This window comes from Suricata suricatta, chromosome 8, assembly GCF_006229205.1.
Source record: "Suricata suricatta isolate VVHF042 chromosome 8, meerkat_22Aug2017_6uvM2_HiC, whole genome shotgun sequence".
In the NCBI taxonomy this organism is placed as follows: Eukaryota; Metazoa; Chordata; class Mammalia; order Carnivora; family Herpestidae; genus Suricata; species Suricata suricatta.
In genome coordinates, this window is record NC_043707.1 from 21,936,543 (window position 1) to 21,942,542 (window position 6,000).

Below are 6,000 nucleotides of genomic sequence, written 5' to 3' on the forward strand. Positions count from 1 at the left end.
TTTATATATCTTGCTACTCAGCACCGACCTGCATCGTAACTAAAGAAAATCGCTCTGAGCCTCTCTTGTAAATGTGGATAACAGCACCAGGCTCTGGAGGATGTAGAGATACTCAGGTAAGGCTCCTGACACACAGAGATGTCTTCCCCCTCCCCCTGCAGCAGCGCCAGCGCTTAGAAATCAAGGAATATGGCCTGGAAGTAGGCGTCTGCCCCCGACTAGACAAGCGGGTGGGAAAGCATGCCTTTGCTATTCCAGAGTAACTTGGCCTTCCGGAGTCTCAGTTTCCTTGACTGAACAATGGGGATACATGGATTCTAGGGTGCAAGTCATTAAAGAAAGCGATCGTCTCGGCCAATCCCGGGATCCTCACATCCGCATTACAGCAGGGGAAACCAAGGCCAGAGGGGCTCAAACGCCGCCCAAGGTGGTACACTGCGTATCCGGAAATCGGGGGAGGGGACACGTCGGCCAGGGGCCCGGCCTAGGTGACCCCACGACGCGGCCGCAGCGCGGGCCGAGCCTCAGAGTGACAGTCCTCCATCCAGGCGCCGGCTGCCCATGAATAACCGGCGACCCGAAGCACCGTGCACCCGCCCAGCTCCCTGCCTGAAGCGGCGGCGCGCCTGCCCCGACCCTGGAGAGCCCCGCGCCGGAAGTCCGCCCGCGGCCGCTCTAGGACGGGGAGCGCGGCGCTCGGTGCCCTTAACCCCTACGACGCCGCGGCGCGCTCGCCCGCGCTGGGACCGTTTCCGAGGCACGCGTCCCTCCTTTGTTTCCTCGGAGCGTCACAAAAGGCTGTGAAGGAAGAGGGCCTGGGGGTCCCATTCTACAGACGAGGCCACTGAAGTCACACAGCAGCGGGACCAGTGCCCAGGCGCCCCGTTTGGAGCGGTTTTCGTTTACCCCAACCGCCTCTCTCCGCTTCCCTCGCAGTATCTTAAAAATTGATATTAAAACCTCTACTCGAGTTGTTACAGATTACGACGAACTTTTACTTTTCTTTGGCTCTGCACTGCCTAAATCCTAGAGAGCCACAAGTCTTACCGGTGATTCTAAAAATTAAAGGTTGGAAAAGAACTATTCACTTTACAAAAATGTGGGTTACAAACAGCTTCTCAGGCGCTCGCTCTGCCCTTGGTTCACACTGTTCCTGACATGTTTAAAGATGTTTGACCCCCAAAGACGAGGAAAAGATTACTGGCTCCATGTTTCAGACGAGGCAACACGGTTAAGACAAATGAGTTGAATCTGAAAACCCTCCATTCCTAGACTGCATCCATCCTGACCACTGCTACATCATAGCTGCCTCTCAGAGCTGACGGGAGGAACAAAGGAAGGGATTGGCAGAAAAGCCATTGCCAACTGAAAATCAATAGACAAATGTAAGGGAAGGGAAAGTGAGTTATTATGCTCTACCCTTGTGCTTGCTGTGTATGGGGCCCTGGGTGGCCACCCACGCACAGCCCTGCCTTCACAGGAACGCAGAGACCCAGTCAATGGATGTAGGGATTCTGCCCATTGCTGAGGATGCCTAGTCCAATTACGCAGCCTTACCCTGGGGAAACAATCACAAAATGGGTTTGAGGACCCACTGGACTCACTGTGAGATAGACCCGAGTCTATCAGTGAGATTTGGAATCTCCAGGAGAACAGAGTTGAATATTACAGTAGAAATGCGACCTGAAGAGTAGATTTTTGCCATCGGAGAAAGGGAGATGTGCTTCCTTTGGTCATTAACGAACACCGACTCCTTCCCAGGCATTTCACAATTTGCCTAGACCCTTGGGGGACAGGGATGAACAATGCGGCCTTATTCTAGCAAGGGAATTGAGATGTCAAGCAAAAGAGGAAGTGCTGTGACTAACCAATGACCCGACCTAGTTTGAGGGTCAGGGAAGCTTCCTGAAGAAGGAGGTGAGATCTAAGCCAAGGCCTGAAACAGAGGTAAGTATTGACCAGGAAGAAAGAAAGAAGAGAGGAAAGAGGAGTTTCCCAGGGAGAGGGGCCAGCAAGTGCTGGGACAGGAACTAGCCTGGCCAGTCTTAGTGTGTGGGAAATTCTGTGTGTCAGATGAACTTGGGAAAGAGGGCAGAGAGACGTTGACGTGGCCAAACTGAGCAAGGCCTTGTCTGTTTTGATGAGTTGGTGGGAGGACTGACCGGGCAAAGGCGGGTGTGAAAGCTACCCCGAGGCCCATGTGGCTGGAGGGTGGGAAGTGAGAGGAATGTACTGGAACAGTTAGGGAAGAGGCTTCGGGGGTAAGTAGCCAGCACCTGGAAGGCCTCAAATGCCTGGCTGCAGAGCTAGGAGGTTAGCCCGGAAACTGTGCAAATGAATGAAAACGAGCAGAGGCAGACACTATGGAGTTGTAAGGATTGTGGTAACTGGAGAGCACACGTTTTTTCTCCAGGATCAGCCAGGGCTCCACACCCCCAGGTGATTACCATACTTGGAGGTATTCAATGTCTCAGACCTTCTGGTTTGTCAAAGGGAGCCAGGCGACTAGATTTTTATATGAAATCATTTGATTTTAAATGTTGGCAACATACTCAACACCACTAAGGGAAGCATATCATATATCCATAGGTCAGTGGTTTCCAAACTTGGAAGCATATCAGCGTCTCCTGTGGAGCTTTTAAAACTCCTAATGCCCAAGTCACATCCTACACCGATTAAAATGTCCTAGGTAGAAGCCCGGCATCAGAATTTCCCAAACGATTCCATTGTGCAGCGAGGTTTGAGAACCACCGCCATCGGCTGAGTACGTCTCCTGGGTTGCCAGGCAAAGCCCTGGGGAGCCCTGGGAAGTTTTAGACCAGGGAAGGAGTAGATCAGTTTAGTTTATCCTTAAGCTTAGGATAACAATCCTTAGGAGGAAGGGAGTGTAATCTGGGGTGAGAAAGGGCCTGGGGCTCTGGGGGCAGTGGTGGGATCCTGCCAGGGCCACCAACCATCCCAGTTTTCCCAGGAACAGGGCTTGAAGAGGTAAAACTGAGAAAGTCCCGGATAAACCAGGATGCCTGGTCACCCTACATCCTGCCCCTGATATAGTTATGTTTCCCCAGATTTCTGGGGGACTGATTGTCATAGACTACATTCTAGAAAGGTCCTGGGGAACAAGCTGTCTGTCTTTCCAGGATGCTCTCATCCAGGGCTCTGCGACCACAAGGCTTGATGGGCTTGCGCAGGGAGCTAGAAACAGGGAGAGGACTGCTCTCCACCCGGCAGAACGCTCCTAGTCAAAGTCAAGTCTACGGACTATACCCTAGCAATAGAAAGGAACACGCTATTGATCTAAGCAACGATACAGATGACTCTCAAGAACATTTTGCTGAGTGAAAGAAAGCAGATGGGAAGTACATACTGTATAATTCTATGCATATGAAGTTCTAGAACAGGTTAACGTAATCAAAATGAAACCAGAACGGTGATTGCCTCTGGGGCCTTGGGGAGGGTGGGAGAGGGGCAACAGGAAACTTTCCAGGAAGATAACGATGTATCTGATAAGAGCATAAGAGCGTGCATTATGCAGATGTGTGCACTTATTGAAACTCACTTAATCATACAATTAATGCCTGTGCATTTCACTATCTGGATATTTTGTTTCAAGGGCAAAGAAAGACAAACCTGTAAAGAAATACTGGGCTCTTATTAATGACCTGCATGCTTAAGTACTTAGAGGGAAATATACCAATGTTTCCAACTTATTTTCAAATGTATCAAGAAAATAAGATAGGCTGGTAGATGGATGAATGGATACAGACATGTGATGAACAAATACAGTAAGATGGTACAGGATCTAGGTGATGGGTATATATCACCTGTACAATTCTTCCAACTTGCTGCATGTTTGAAACTTAAGGTTTTTTGTTTTTTTTTTTAATTTAAGTAACTTTTACACCCCACATGGGGCTCGAATTCACAACCCCGAGATCAAGAATCACACATGCTTTTCCAACTGGGCCAGCCCCAGGCGGCCAAACACTTTTTATAATAAAATATTAGGGGGGAAAAAAACACCCTAAGTCTGATCATGTCATTCCTCTGCTCAGACCCTTTCAATAGGTCCTCATCTCGCCCGGAATAAAAGCCACAGTCCTGACAATGGCCTCCAAGCAGGATTGATTTTGATTGCCATTTTATGATTGTGATCTGCCTATGAAGCCCTGCAAGACCTGACCTCACTTCCCATGGCTTTCTCCCTACTTCCCTGTGCCCCAGTCGCACTGATCTCATTTCCAGGCACACTCTGCCTCAGGGCCTTTGCACTGGCTATTCCTTCTGCCTGGAATGCTCTTCCCTGAGAATCTGAATGGCTTTCTCCCTCATTACGTCAAGCTTTTCTTCAAATGTCTCCTCAGTTGGGCCTCCTCTGATCTCCCTATTTAAAATTGCAATCTGGGGCGCCTGGATGGCTCAGTCGGTTGGGCACCTGGCTTCAGCTCAGGTCATGATCTCACAGTCGTGGGTTCGAGCCCCGCATGAGGCTCTGTGCTGACAGCTAGCTCAGAGCCTGGAGCCTGCTTCAGATTCTGTATCTCTCTCTCTCTGACCCTCCCCTGCTCCTGCTGTCTCTCTGTCTCTCAAAAAAAAAAAAAATTAAAATTGCAATCTGCCCTTTTCCCATCTCCCTTGCTTTATTATTTTTTTAGAAAGTGCTTAGAACTTTCTACAGATGATATACTTTATTAAAGGTAAGCTCTGTGAAGGCAAAGATTTTTTTTGCATTTTGCTTATGCTTTATCCCCAGGGCCTAGAATAGTGCCCAGCAGACAGTCAGTGTGGAATAAGTACATGTTTCTAGGAATAAAGGAATTCCCCTGCCCTCAGCTGAGCTCACAGTCTGGCGCCAAAGACCCAAGTCAACACAGATCATCACAAGGGGACACCTGATGTTCCATGAAATGGCAGAGGAGGAGGCAGGGGGCATGACAAAAGAAGTCAGCAGGATGCCAAGGTTAGAAAAAAAAAAAAAAAGAATGCATCTCCCAGATGAAGAGAGGATAAGAGATCTGCTAGTAGAGTAAACAGCATGAGCAAACCCCTAGACCAGAGAAATATAGCAAAACCCTAGGCTCGATTGTAAGCAGTTCTCAGGGAAGCGGTGCAGGGGTGGGGTGAAGTGGCAGAGGTAGCCCCGTCCTGCCGGGAAGGGGGACTGCAGGGTTTTTGCCAAGGGCAGTATCATGGGCAGACGTGGGTTTCTGAGACTGCCCTGCTGCTGGGTGGAGAGTGGACTGCGGTAGGCAAGAGTGAAGCAGGAGACCCACCAGGAGGCACCTAGCAAACAGGAGGGCCCTAAAGACAGCGGCCGATGGGAGAGTTATTCAGGACAGAAACTTAACAAAACAGTTGATGAGACTCACGTCTGGGTGCTCCAATCTGGAATTGAGGGGTCATTTCTGGGTAGAGGTGATGGTAGGAAGAGGGTGAGAGGAGGAGGGGAGGCTGAGGGTCTGGACATCTCAGTGGAGATGCCCCGCAGGCACCTGGCTGAGTCTAGAGGTGGGGCGCAGCCCCTGGATGCAGAGACTTGGGAGCCATTAATTCAAAGAGTAGGTGGACCCAGCAGGGAATGTGTGTAAAGAGCTAGGCCAGGGCAAGAAATATCTAAGGGATCAGGAGGAGGAGAAAGTGACAGAGCAGAAGAGAATGGGGAAGCACTAGAGGCCAGAGCCCAAGAGTCAAAGGCGGAAGAATTTCCAAAAACAGAGAGTGTGGACATCCGGAGGGGGTGGGGAGCGAGGAGGCCAGGAGGGCATCCTAAGGTGATGACTGGAGTGTGGCTGTGGAAGAAGTGGGTTTTAAACCAGGTCCCAGAGTGGACCCCAGAGGGTAGGTGCCGGCCTGGGATAGGGGACAGATGCCTGGGGTCTGGGGCCAAGAGAGAAACAGGAATGGGGGAGACTCAAACTTTAGCCTTTCAAGGCTGCTCAGATGTGGACTCCTCCTCCCCAGTCTCACGGACAGGCAGGTCTCTGGCCTCTGTCCCTAACC